At 42.2% G+C, this 14,092-nt stretch overlaps 1 long non-coding RNA gene across 1 annotated transcript in view; it reads right to left on the bottom strand.

Annotated features, from left to right (window-relative positions):
* Nucleotides 1-4,753: 4,753 nt before the first annotated feature.
* The window catches only part of LOC121844645, a 21,715-nt gene continuing 12,376 nt past the window's right edge, over nucleotides 4,754-14,092 (bottom strand). Inside the window, exons 2-3 of the long non-coding RNA XR_006082092.1 lie at nucleotides 5,545-5,859; nucleotides 4,754-4,815 (exon numbers count right to left, since the gene is read on the bottom strand). This is a non-coding gene — a long non-coding RNA (uncharacterized LOC121844645). The remainder of the gene's footprint in view (nucleotides 4,816-5,544; nucleotides 5,860-14,092) is intronic.

Raw genomic sequence — 14,092 nt, 5'->3', positions numbered from 1 at the left:
GCTAGGATACAAGGTAGGATAGTTTACCATCGGCTAGGATATAAGGTAGGATAGTTTACTATAGGCTAGGATACAAGGTAGGATAGTTTACAATAGGCTTGTATGTAAGGTAGGATAGTTTACAATAGGTTATATAATAAGTTAGGATAGTTTACCATAGGCTAGGATATAAGGTATGATAGTTTACCATAGGCTAGGATATAAGGTAGGATAGTTTACCATAGGCTAGGATATAAGGTAGGATAGTTTACCATAGGCTAGGATAGTTTACCATAGGCTAGGATATAAGGTAGGATAGTTTACCATAGGCTAGGCTATAAGGTAGGATAGTTTACCATAGGCTAGGATATAAGGTAGGATAGTTTACCATAGGCTAGGATATAAGGTAGGATGGTTTACCATAGGCTAGGATACAAGGTAGGATAGTTTACAATAGGTTCGTATGTAAGGTAGGATAGTAGGATATATAATAAGTTAGGATAGTTTACCCTAGGCTAGGATATAAGGTAGGATAGTTTACCATAGGCTAGGATATAAGGTAGGATAGTTTACAATAGGTTCGTATGTAAGGTAGGATAGTAGAATATATAATAAGTTAGGATAGTTTACCATAGGCTAGGATACAAGGTAGGATAGTTTACCATAGGCTAGGATACAAGGTAGGATAGTTTACCATAGGCTAGGATACAAGGTAGGATAGTTTACCATAGGCTAGGATATAAGGTAGGATAGTTTACCTTAGGCTAGGATATAAGGTAGGATAGTTTACCATAGGCTAGGATACAAGGTAGGATAGTTTACCATGGGATAGGATACAAGGTAGGATATATAATAGGTTAGGATAGTTTACCATAGGCTAGGATACAAGGTAGGATAGTTTACCATAGGCTAGGATACAAGGTAGGATAGTTTACCATAGGCTAGGATACAAGGTAGGATAGTTTACCATAGGCTAGGATACAAGGTAGGATAGTTTACCATAGGCTAGGATATAAGGTAGGATAGTTTACCATAGGCTAGGATATAAGGTAGGATAGTTTACCATAGGCTAGGATACAAGGTAGGATAGCTTACCATAGGCTAGGATATAAGGTAGGATCGTTTACCATAGGCTAGGATATAAGGTAGGATAGTTTACCATAGGCTAGGATAGTTTACCATAGGCTAGGATATAAGGTAGGATGGTTTGCCATAGGCTAGGCTATAAGGTAGGATAGTTTACCATAGGCTAGGATATAAGGTAGGATAGTTTACCATAGGCTAGGATACAAGGTAGGATATATAATAAGTTAGGATAGTTTACCATAGGCTAGGATATAAGGTAGGATAGTTTACCATAGGCTAGGATACAAGGTAGGATAGTTTACCATAGGCTAGGATACAAGGTAGGATAGTTTACCATAGGCTAGGATATAAGGTAGGATAGTTTACCATAGGCTAGGATACAAGGTAGGATAGTTTACAATAGGTTCGTATGTAAGGTAGGATAGTAGGATATATAATAAGTTAGGATAGTTTACCCTAGGCTAGGATATAAGGTAGGATAGTTTACCATAGGCTAGGATATAAGGTAGGATAGTTTACAATAGGTTCGTATGTAAGGTAGGATAGTAGAATATATAATAAGTTAGGATAGTTTACCATAGGCTAGGATACAAGGTAGGATAGTTTACCGTAGGCTAGGATACAAGGTAGGATAGTTTACCATCGGCTAGGATATAAGGTATGATAGTTTACCATAGGCTAGGATATAAGGTAGGATAGTTTACCATAGGCTAGGATATAAGGTAGGATAGTTTACCATAGGCTAGGATAGTTTACCATAGGCTAGGATATAAGGTAGGATAGTTTACCATAGGCTAGGCTATAAGGTAGGATAGTTTACCATAGGCTAGGATATAAGGTAGGATAGTTTACCATAGGCTAGGATATAAGGTAGGATGGTTTACCATTAGGATACAAGGTAGGATAGTTTACCATAGGCTAGGATACAAGGTAGGATAGTTTACCATAGGCTAGGATATAAGGTAGGATAGTTTACCATAGGCTAGGATATAAGGTAGGATAGTTTACCAATAGTTTACCATAGGCTAGGATACAAGGTAGGATAGTTTACCATAGGCTAGGATACAAGGTAGGATAGTTTACCATAGGCTAGGATATAAGGTAGGATAGTTTACCATAGGCTAGGATACAAGGTAGAATAGTTTACCATAGGCTAGGATACAAGGTAGGATAGTTTACCATAGGCTAGGATACAAGGTAGGATAGTTTACCATAGGCTAGGATATAAGGTAGGATAGTTTACCTTAGGCTAGGATATAAGGTAGGATAGTTTACCATAGGCTAGGATACAAGGTAGGATAGTTTACCATGGGATAGGATACAAGGTAGGATATATAATAGGTTAGGATAGTTTACCATAGGCTAGGATACAAGGTAGGATAGTTTACCATAGGCTAGGATACAAGGTAGGATAGTTTACCATAGGCTAGTATACAAGGTAGGATAGTTTACCATAGGCTAGGATACAAGGTAGGATAGTTTACCATAGGCTAGGATATAAGGTAGGATAGTTTACCATAGGCTAGGATATAAGGTAGGATAGTTTACCATAGGCTAGGATACAAGGTAGGATAGTTTACCATAGGCTAGGATATAAGGTAGGATCGTTTACCATATGCTAGGATATAAGGTAGGATAGTTTACCATAGGCTAGGATAGTTTACCATAGGCTAGGATATAAGGTAGGATGGTTTGCCATAGGCTAGGCTATAAGGTAGGATAGTTTACCATAGGCTAGGATATAAGGTAGGATAGTTTACCATAGGCTAGGATACAAGGTAGGATTATAATAAGTTAGGATAGTTTACCATAGGCTAGGATATAAGGTAGGATAGTTTACCATAGGCTAGGATACAAGGTAGGATAGTTTACCATAGGCTAGGATACAAGGTAGGATAGTTTACCATAGGCTAGGATATAAGGTAGGATAGTTTACCATAGGCTAGGATACAAGGTAGGATAGTTTACAATAGGTTCGTATGTAAGGTAGGATAGTAGGATATATAATAAGTTAGGATAGTTTACCCTAGGCTAGGATATAAGGTAGGATAGTTTACCATAGGCTAGGATATAAGGTAGGATAGTTTACAATAGGTTCGTATGTAAGGTAGGATAGTAGAATATATAATAAGTTAGGATAGTTTACCATAGGCTAGGATACAAGGTAGGATAGTTTACCGTAGGCTAGGATACAAGGTAGGATAGTTTACCATCGGCTAGGATATAAGGTAGGATAGTTTACCATAGGCTAGGATACAAGGTAGGATAGTTTACCATAGCTTAGGATACAAGGTAGGATAGTTTACAATAGGTTCGTATGTAAGGTAGGATAGTAGGATATATAATAAGTTAGGATAGTTTACCATAGGCTAGGATATAAGGTATGATAGTTTACCATAGGCTAGGATATAAGGTAGGATAGTTTACCATAGGCTAGGATATAAGGTAGGATAGTTTACCATAGGCTAGGATAGTTTACCATAGGCTAGGATATAAGGTAGGATAGTTTACCATAGGCTAGGCTATAAGGTAGGATAGTTTACCATAGGCTAGGATATAAGGTAGGATAGTTTACCATAGGCTAGGATATAAGGTAGGATGGTTTACCATAGGCTAGGATACAAGGTAGGATAGTTTACCATAGGCTAGGATACAAGGTAGGATAGTTTACCATAGGCTAGGATATAAGGTAGGATAGTTTACAATAGGTTCGTATGTAAGGTAGGATAGTAGGATATATAATAAGTTAGGATAGTTTACCATAGGCTAGGATACAAGGTAGGATAGTTTACCATAGGCTAGGATACAAGGTAGGATAGTTTACCATCGGCTAGGATATAAGGTAGGATAGTTTACCATAGGCTAGGATACAAGGTAGGATAGTTTACCATAGGCTAGGATACAAGGTAGGATAGTTTACCATAGGCTAGGATATAAGGTAGGATAGTTTACCATAGGCTAGGATATAAGGTATGATAGTTTACCATAGGCTAGGATATAAGGTAGGATAGTTTACCATAGGCTAGGATATAAGGTAGGATAGTTTACCATAGGCTAGGATAGTTTACCATAGGCTAGGATATAAGGTAGTATAGTTTACCATAGGCTAGGCTATAAGGTAGGATAGTTTACCATAGGCTAGGATATAAGGTAGGATAGTTTACCATAGGCTAGGATATAAGGTAGGATAGTTTACCATAGGCTAGGATATAAGGTAGGATAGTTTACCATAGGCTAGGATATAAGGTAGGATAGTTTACCATAGGCTAGGATATAAGGTAGGATAGTTTACCATAGGCTAGGATACAAGGTAGGATATATAATAAGTTAGGATAGTTTACCATAGGCTAGGATATACGGTCGGATAGTTTACCATAGGCTAGGATACAAGGTAGGATAGTTTACCATAGGCTAGGATACAAGGTAGGATAGTTTACCATAGGCTAGGATACAAGGTAGGATAGTTTACCATAGGCTAGGATACAAGGTAGGATAGTTTACCATAGGCTAGGATTATCATGACACAAGGCGAGACCCAGATGCAGACACAGGAGGCAGATGGTTGGAGTTTAAGATGTTTAATAATCCAAGGGGGTCGGCAAGAGAATGGTCGTGGACAGGCTCAAAGGTCAAAACCAGTTCAGATTTCAGGAGGTACAGAGTGGCAGACAGGCTCGTGGTCAAGGCAGGCAGAATGGTCAGGCAGGCGGGTACAGAGTCCAGAACAGGCAAGGGTCAAAACCAGGAGGACTAGAAAAAGGAGAACAGCAAATGCAGGAGCATGGGAGAAAACGTTGGTTGACTGGGAACATACAAGATGAACTGGCACAGAGAGACGGGAAACACAGGGATAAAATACACTGGCACAGAGAGACAGGAAACACAGGGATAAATACACTGTTACAGAGAGACCGGAAACACAGGGATAAATACACTGTTACAGAGAGACAGGAAACACAGGGATAAATACACTGGCACAGAGAGACAGGAAACACAGGGATAAATACACTGGTACAGAGAGACAGGAAACACAGGGATAAATACACTGGCACAGAGAGACAGGAAACACAGGGATAAATACACTGGTACAGAGAGACAGGAAACACAGGGATAAATACACTGGCACAGAGAGACAGGAAACACAGGGATAAATACACTGGCACAGAGAGACAGGAAACACAGGGATAAATACACTGGGGAAAACAAATGACACCTGGAGGTGGTGGAGACAATCAGGAGGACAGGTGAAACAAATCAAATCAAAGTGTATTTGTCACGTGGGCCGAATACAACAGGTGTAGACCTTACAGTGAAATGCTTACTTACAGGCTCTAACCAATAGTGCAAAAAAGGTGTTATGTGAACAATAGGTAAGTAAAGAAATAAAACAACAGTAAAAAGACAGGGTATATACAGTAGTGAGGCTATAAATGTAGCGAGGATATAAGGTAGGATATATAATAAGTTCGGATAGTTTACCATAGGCCAGGATATAAGGTAGGATAGTAGGATACGTTGGTCCCTGAGCTGTACCAGCAGACCTCTACCCCATGATGGATTGGTTCATTGTTGTGTTCCGTGCCAGCTGCAGTGAAGGCTAACATGGCCACCGGTTATTTAGATTTTTAGGCCATGAGGGTCACTTTCTCTTGGGAACCAGCAAGGCTTCCTCCTCCTCCACTCCCAGACCAATGTGTAGCAGAGGAGCAGCTCTGTCCAGACCAGAGTAGAGCGACAGAGATGGTTTCTTTCTCTGCCAGCGAGCCGCCCCTGGGACCTGGGGTAGTCTGGGGTCTGGATGAGGGACAGAGAGGGAGAGAGAGAGAGGTACATGAGGGAACGTCCTAAGAGCATTTCCTCCACTAGGTGGCAGTACACCTTTACATGCAGGATGCCCCCCTCCCTCCCATGGCCAAGGTCAGTGGGTCAGTGGACACGCTCTGATCCCCCTCCCTCCCATGGCCAAGGTCAGTGGGTCATTGGACACTCTGATCCCCCCTCTCCCATGGCCAAGGTCAGTGGGTCAGTGGACACTCTGATTCCCCCCTCCCTCCCATGGCCAAGGTCAGTGGGTCAGTGGACACGCTCTGATCCCCCCTCCCTCCCATGGCCAAGGTCAGTGGGTCAGTGGACACTCTGATCCCCCCCCTCCCTCCCATGGCCAAGGTCAGTGGACACGCTCTGATCCCCCCTCCCTCCCATGGCCAAGGTCAGTGGGTCAGTGGACACGCTCTGATCACCCCCCTCTCCCATGGCCAAGGTCAGTGGACACGCTCTGATCGCCCCCCCCACCCCCCTCCTCCCTCCCTCCCATGGCCAAGGTCAGTGGGTCAGCGGACACGCTCTGATCCCCCCCCCTCTCTCTCTCATACACACATATATATAGATACACATATACACACACAGTGTACACATATACACAAAAACATTCTCAAGAAATCCTTCCTTGACCGAAACCAAAAACACAAGCCCTGAGCGTGAGTGAGTGAGTCTGTTATTTACAGCGTTGGCGGTTGATGTACGAGAAGTCTGGTCTCTTCCGAAAACAAGTCATCATTTTGATTTGGGACGCCACAGGGGGAGAGGAACAGCCTGTCTCTCTCCTGCTGAAATGTTTACCCCTACAGAGGTCATGCAGTCAGCATTTAAAATAAGATACACACACATACACAGAGATACACATAGTATATGCACACACACACACACTATGAACACACACACACATCCAAACACATCAGCTAAGCCTGAATGACTTAGTTACATGGACAGCAAAGACACAATAGTCTTCATCGCCATGGATACAAAGCTGTGAACTTGCATCAACCTTTCCTCTTGTTACTGGCAGGCATTTTGTATTAAGCTCAAAACCAAATGATCAGTAAATGAAATAAACACGAAAGGATGTTTTAAGAGAAACACACAAAGTGTTTGTAACCACGGTTGATCAGACTTCTTGCTCAACACCTCACCACCTGTTGTTTTCCGTGCTCAGTTAGTCCAAACACCACCCAACAAAAACATGTTGTCCTCACCTCAGGGCCACTGAGAACATGAGAGAGGCAGGGTACAGAGTAAGACAGGGAACTATATGAAGGCCCGAGAGGTATATTAAGACAGGGAACTAACTATATGAAGGCCAGAGAGGTATATTAAGACAGGGAACTATATGAAGGCCAGAGAGATATATTAAGACAGGGAACTATATGAAGGCCAGAGAGGTATATTAAGACAGGGAACTATATGAAGGCCAGAGAGGTATATTAAGACAGGGAACTATATGAAGGCCAGAGAGGTATATTAAGACAGGGAACTATATAAAGGCCAGAGAGGTATAGTATGACAGGGAACTATATAAAGGCCAGAGAGGTATAGTAAGACAGGGAACTATATAAAGGCCAGAGAGGTATATTAAGACAGGGAACTATATAAAGGCCAGAGAGATATATTAAGACAGGGAACTATATGAAGGCCAGAGAGGTATATTAAGACAGGGAACTATATAAAGGCCAGAGAGGTATAGTAAGACAGGGAACTATATGAAGGCCAGAGAGATATATTAAGACAGGGAACTATATGAAGGCCAGAGAGATATATTAAGACAGGGAACTATATGAAGGCCAGAGAGATATATTAAGACAGGGAACTATATGAAGGCCAGAGAGGTATATTAAGACAGGGAACTATATAAAGGCCAGAGAGGTATAGTAAGACAGGGAACTATATGAAGGCCAGAGAGATATATTAAGACAGGGAACTATATAAAGGCCAGAGAGGTATAGTAAGACAGGGAACTATATAAAGGCCAGAGAGGTGTAGTAAGACAGGGAACTATATGAAGGCCAGAGAGATATATTAAGACAGGGAACTATATGAAGGCCAGAGAGGTATATTAAGACAGGGAACTAACTATATGAAGGCCAGAGATGTATATTAAGACAGGGAACTATATGAAGGCCAGAGAGATATATTAAGACAGGGAACTATATGAAGGCCAGAGAGATATATTAAGACAGGGAACTATATGAAGGCCAGAGAGATATATTAAGACAGGGAACTATATGAAGGCCAGAGAGGTATAGGAAGACAGGGAACTAACTATATGAAGGCTAGAGAGCTATATTAAGACAGGGAACTATATGAAGGCTAGAGAGGTATATTAAGACAGGGATCTATATGAAGGCCAGAGAGGTATATTAAGACAGGGAACTAACTATATGAAGGCTAGAGAGGTATATTAAGACAGGGAACTATATTAAGACAGGGAACTACATGAAGGCTATGATATTAAGACAGGGATTTATATGAAGGCTAGAGAGGTATATTAAGACAGGGATTTATATGAAGGCCAGAGAGTATATTAAGACAGGGATCTATATGAAGGCCAGAGAGGTATATTAAGACAGTAGTAAGACAGGGAACTATATGAAGGGATCTCTATATGAAGGGATCTCTCTGTATCTCTATGAAAGCCAGAGAGGTATATTAAGACAGGGAACTAACTATATGAAGGCTAGAGAGGTATATTAAGACAGGGAACTATATGAAGGCTAGAGAGGTATATTAAGACAGGGATCTATATGAAGGCCAGAGAGGTATAGTAAGACAGGGAACTATATGAAGGCCAGAGAGGTATAGTAAGACAGGGAACTATATGAAGGCTAGAGAGCTATATTAAGACAGGGAACTATACGAAGGCCAGAGAGGTATAGTAAGACAGGGAACTATATGAAGGCTAGAGATGTCACGTTCTGACCATAGTTCTGTTATTTTATCTTTGTTTTAGTATGGTCAGGGCGTGAGTTGGGTGGGCAGTCTGTTTGTTTTTCTATGTAGATTTTTGAATTCGGCCTAGTATGGTTCTCAATCAGAGGCAGCTGTCATTTGTTGTCCCTGATTGAGAATCATACTTAGGTAGCCTGGGTTTCAGTTTTGGGTGGTGGTGTTTGTCTTCCATGTCAGTGTTTGTCGCCACATGGGACTGTTTCGTTCATTTCACGTTTATTGTTTTGTATTTCGTAGTGTTCAGTTTATTTTTTAAATAAACATTATGGACACTTACCACGCTGCGTTTTGGTCCTCCGATCCTTCTCGCTTCTCCTCCTCAGAAGAGGAGGACGAGGTTCGTTACAAGAGAGCTATATTTAGGTTGCTACTTCCTCTTGTACGTCATTCATGACTCATGACTTATATCGAAACACTGGTAGATCTATACCTGCTGTATTGAGGGACTCAGCTCTGGTAGATCTATACCTGCTGTGTTGAGGGACTCAGCTCTGGTAGATCTATACCTGCTGTATTGAGGGACTCAGTGCTGGTAGATCTATACCTGCTGTATTGAGGGACTCAGCTCTGGTAGATCTATACCTGCTGTATTGAGGGACTCAGCTCTGGTAGATCTATACCTGCTGTATTGAGGGACTCAGTGCTGGTAGATCTATACCTGCTGTATTGAGGGACTCAGTGCTGGTAGATCTACACCTGCTGTATTGAGGGACTCAGTGCTGGTAGATCTACACCTGCTGTATTGAGGGACTCAGCTCTGGTAGATCTATACCTGTATTGAGGGACTCAGCGCTGGTAGATCTATACCTGCTGTATTGAGGGACTCAGCTCTGGTAGATCTATACCTGCTGTATTGAGGGACTCAGCGCTGGTAGATCTACCTGCTGTATTGAGGGACTCAGCTGTAGATCTATACCTGCTGAGGGACTCAGCTCTGGTAGATCTACACCTGCTGTATTGAGGGACTCAGCGCTGGTAGATCTACACCTGCTGTATTGAGGGACTCAGCGCTGGTAGATCTACACCTGCTGTATTGAGGGACTCAGCTGCTGGTAGATCTATCTACCCTGCTGTATTGAGGGACTCAGCGCTGGTAGATCTATACCTGCTGTATTGAGGGACTCAGTGCTGTATTGAGGGACTCAGCTCTGGTAGATCTATACCTGCTGTATTGAGGACTCAGCGCTGGTAGATCTATACCTGCTGTATTGAGGGACTCAGCTCTGGTAGATCTATACCTGCTGTATTGAGGGACTCAGCGCTGGTAGATCTATACCTGCTGTATTGAGGACTCAGCCAACCACTGCTGTAGCTCTCATACCTGCTGTATTGAGGACTCAGCGCTGGTAGATCTATACCTGCTGTAAGACTCAGCACTGTTCTCCCAATCTTGGTAGATCATGCTGAGGGACTCAGCCAACCACTCAGCTCTCACTTCCTTCCTTTACATAAAGATCACACTGTTCTCCCAATCTTATCATAGAGATCTCCACTCAGCCAACCACTCAGCTCTCACTTCCTTCCTTTATATAAGTCCACATCAGCATCCAAAACCAGGTATTCCAATTTCAATCAAATGGCAAACTAATGAAACAATCAATCAGTTATAATGAAATGACATAATCCTATTCTCTAACGTAGGACACAATGCAGTGTGATGTGGAAGGAGAGGTCAGGGATGTATGCCTGGTTGCCAAGTGACCCCAGGGGAATGTCTCTCTATATGAAATGTGACCCGGTGTGTTCACTGTACAGCCCTTCCTCTGTGTGTGTTTTTGTTTAACTCTCCTTGTGGGTACTAGACATCATCATAAGGATAGTAAAACAAGGATAATGTGGCCAAGTGGGGACATTTTGAAGATCCACATGAGAAAAAAATGCTATTTTAGGCTCAGGGGTTAGGTTTAGGGTTCCAATTAGGGTTAGAAATAAGGTTAGGAGTTACAATTAGGTTTAGGAGTTACAATTAGGTTTAGGAGTTACAATTAGGTTTAGGAGTTACAATTAGGTTTAGGTTTAGGAGTTACAATTAGGTTTAGGAGTTACAATTAGGTTTAGGAGTTACAATTAGGTTTAGGAGTTACAATTAGGTTTAGGTTTCGGAGTTACAATTAGGTTTAGGAGTTACAATTAGGTTTAGGTTTAGGAGTTACAATTAGGTTTAGGAGTTACAATTAGGTTTAGGTTTAGGAGTTACAATTAGGTTTAGGAGTTACAATTAGGTTTAGGAGTTACAATTAGGTTTAGGAGTTACAATTAGGTTTAAGAGTTACAATTAGGTTTAGGAGTTACAATTAGGTTTAGGAGTTACAATTAGGTTTAGGAGTTACAATAAGGTTAGGAGTTACAATTAGGTTTAGGAGTTACAATTAGGTTTAGGAGTTACAATTAGGTTTAGGAGTTACAATTAGGTTTAGGTATAGGAGTTACGATTAGGTTTAGGAGTTACAATTAGGTTTAGGAGTTACAATTAGGTTTAGGTTTAGGAGTTACAATTAGGTTTAGGAGTTACAATTAGGTTTAGGAGTTACAATTAGGTTTAGGAGTTACAATTAGGTTTAGGAGTTACAATTAGGTTTAGGTATAGGAGTTACGATTAGGTTTAGGAGTTACAATTAGGTTTAGGAGTTACAATTAGGTTTAGGTTTAGGAGTTACAATTAGGTTTAGGAGTTACAATTAGGTTTAGGAGTTACAATTAGGTTTAGGAGTTACAATTAGGTTTAGGTATAGGAGTTACAATTAGGTTTAGGTTTAAGAGTTACGGTTAGGTTTAGGTTTAGGAGTTACGATTGGTTTAGGAGTTACGACTAGGTTTAGGTTTAGGAGTTACGACTATCTAACCTAAGTTTAGGAGTTAGGGTTAGGTTTAGGTTTAGGTGTTACAATTAGGTTTAGGAGTTACGATTAGGTTTAGGTTTAGGAGTTACGTTTAGGTTTAGGAGTTAGGGTAGGTTTAGGTTTAGGTGTTACGATTAGGTTTAGGAGTTACAATTAGGTTTAGGAGTTACGGTTAAGGTTAGGTTTAGGAGTTACGATTAGGTTTAGGAGTTACGATTAGGTTCAGGTATAGGAGTTATGGTTAGGTTTAGGAGTTACGGTTAGGTTTAGGAGTTAGGGTTAGGTATAGTTTTAGGGTTAGGTGTTTGGGGTTGGGGTTAAGGTTAGGGTTATGGTTAGGTTAAGGGTTAGGGTAAATAAGATTTTGGATGGGAACACATGTATTTGTCCCCACAAGGTGTGTGTGTGTGTGTGTATGTGCACATGTTTAACTATACTTGTGGTTCATTTTGCCAGTCCTCACTGGTAAAAAGGCTATTTAAGTCTTATGGGTTAAGTTTATGGTTAGAATTAGGGTTAGTGGTTAGGTTTAGGAGGTAGGGTTAGGGCAGGGAATTAGGGTTAGTGGTTAGGTTTAGGAGGTAGGGTTAGGGCAGGGAATTAGGGTTAGTGGTTAGGTTTAGGAGGTAGGGTTAGGGCAGGGAATTAGGGTTAGTGGTTAGGTTTAGGAGGTAGGGTTAGGGCAGGGAATTAGGGTTAGCGGTTAGGTTTAGGAGGTAGGGTTAGGGCAGGGAATTAGGGTTAGTGGTTAGGTTTAGGAGGTAGGGTTAGGGCAGGGAATTAGGGTTAGTGGTTAGGTTTAGGAGGTAGGGTTAGGGCAGGGAATTAGGGTTAGTGGTTAGGTTTAGGAGGTAGGGTTAGGGCAGGGAATTAGGGTTAGTGGTTAGGTTTAGGAGGTAGGGTTAGGGCAGGGAATTAGGGTTAGTGGTTAGTCGTAAAGGAAAATAGGATTTTGAATGGTAATCAATTGTTGGTCCCAAAAAGTACCCAACAAGTATAGTAAAACATAGCTGTGTGTGTTCAGTCAAAAATAAAATGGTGGCCACATCCTGGAGCTTTTAGGGAGGGAGCTTTTATAACCTCCCTCCCTCTGTCTCCCCTCCCTCTCCCTCTGTCTCCCCCCAGACCTCTCTCTCTGTCTCTCTCTCTCTCTCTCTCTATCACACCTGCTGTCTCGACCTCTGAATGCTCGGTTATGAAAAGCCAACTCACATTTACTCCCGAGGTGCTGACCTGTTGCAGCCTCTACAACCGATATGATTATCATTGACCCTGCTGGTCATCTGTGAACGCTTGAACATTTTGAAGAACAATCTGGCCTTAATGACCACGTACTGTTATAATCTCCACACGACACACCCAGAAGAAGACTGGCCACCCCTCAGATCCTGGTTCCTCTCTAGGTTTCTTCCTAGGTTCTGACCTTTCTAGGGAGTTTTTCCTAGCCACCGTACTTCTACACCTGCATTGCTGTTTGGGGTTTTAGGCTGCGTTTCTGTAAAGCACTTTGTGACATCAGCTGATGTAAGAAGGGCTTTATAAATACATTTGATTGATTGATTGATTTATATATAGTTAGGCTGAACACCAAACTAAACTCTCTAACAATAACGGCATTCTTTCAGATGGGCAGGAATGTCAAAGGGATTCAATGAGTGCCTCCACCTATCAGATTTCCCTTCCACAAAATACACACACACCTCAGCATATCATGATCATGTACAGACCTGTCTCACCACACTCTCTACACACTCTCCAGACCTGTCTCACCAGACACTCTCTACACTCTCCAGACCTGTCTCACCAGACACTCTCTACACTCTCCAGACCTGTCTCACCAGACACTCTTTACACACTCTCCAGACCTGTCTCACCAGACACACTCTCTGTCTCACCACACTCTCTAGACCTGTCTCACCAGACACTCTCTACACTCTCCAGACCTGTCTCACCAGACACTCTCTACACTCTCCAGACCTGTCTCACACACTCTCCAGACTCTCCAGACCTGTCTCACCAGACACTCTCTGTCTCACACACTCTCCAGACCTGTCTCACCAGACCTGTCTCACCACACTCTCCTCCAGACCTGTCTCACCAGACACTCTCTACACTCTCCAGACCTGTCTCAGACCTGACCTCTCACCAGACACTCTCTACACTCTCCAGACCTGTCTCACCAGACACTCTCTACACTCTCCAGACCTGTCTCACCAGACACTCTCTACACCAGACACTCTCTACACTCTCCAGACCTGTCTCACCACACTCTCTACAGACCTGTCTCACCAGACACTCTCTACACTCTCCAGACCTGTCTCACCAGACACTCTCTACACTCTCCAGACCTGTCTCACCAGACACTCTCTACACTCTCCAGACCTGTCTCACCAGACACTCTCTAC

The sequence above is a fragment of the Oncorhynchus tshawytscha genome, unplaced genomic scaffold (genome assembly GCF_018296145.1).
Source record: "Oncorhynchus tshawytscha isolate Ot180627B unplaced genomic scaffold, Otsh_v2.0 Un_contig_7554_pilon_pilon, whole genome shotgun sequence".
Classification (NCBI taxonomy): Eukaryota; Metazoa; Chordata; class Actinopteri; order Salmoniformes; family Salmonidae; genus Oncorhynchus; species Oncorhynchus tshawytscha.
The sequence above is the reverse complement of the archived record's forward strand: the minus strand, read 5'-3'. Positions and strand labels throughout refer to the sequence as shown.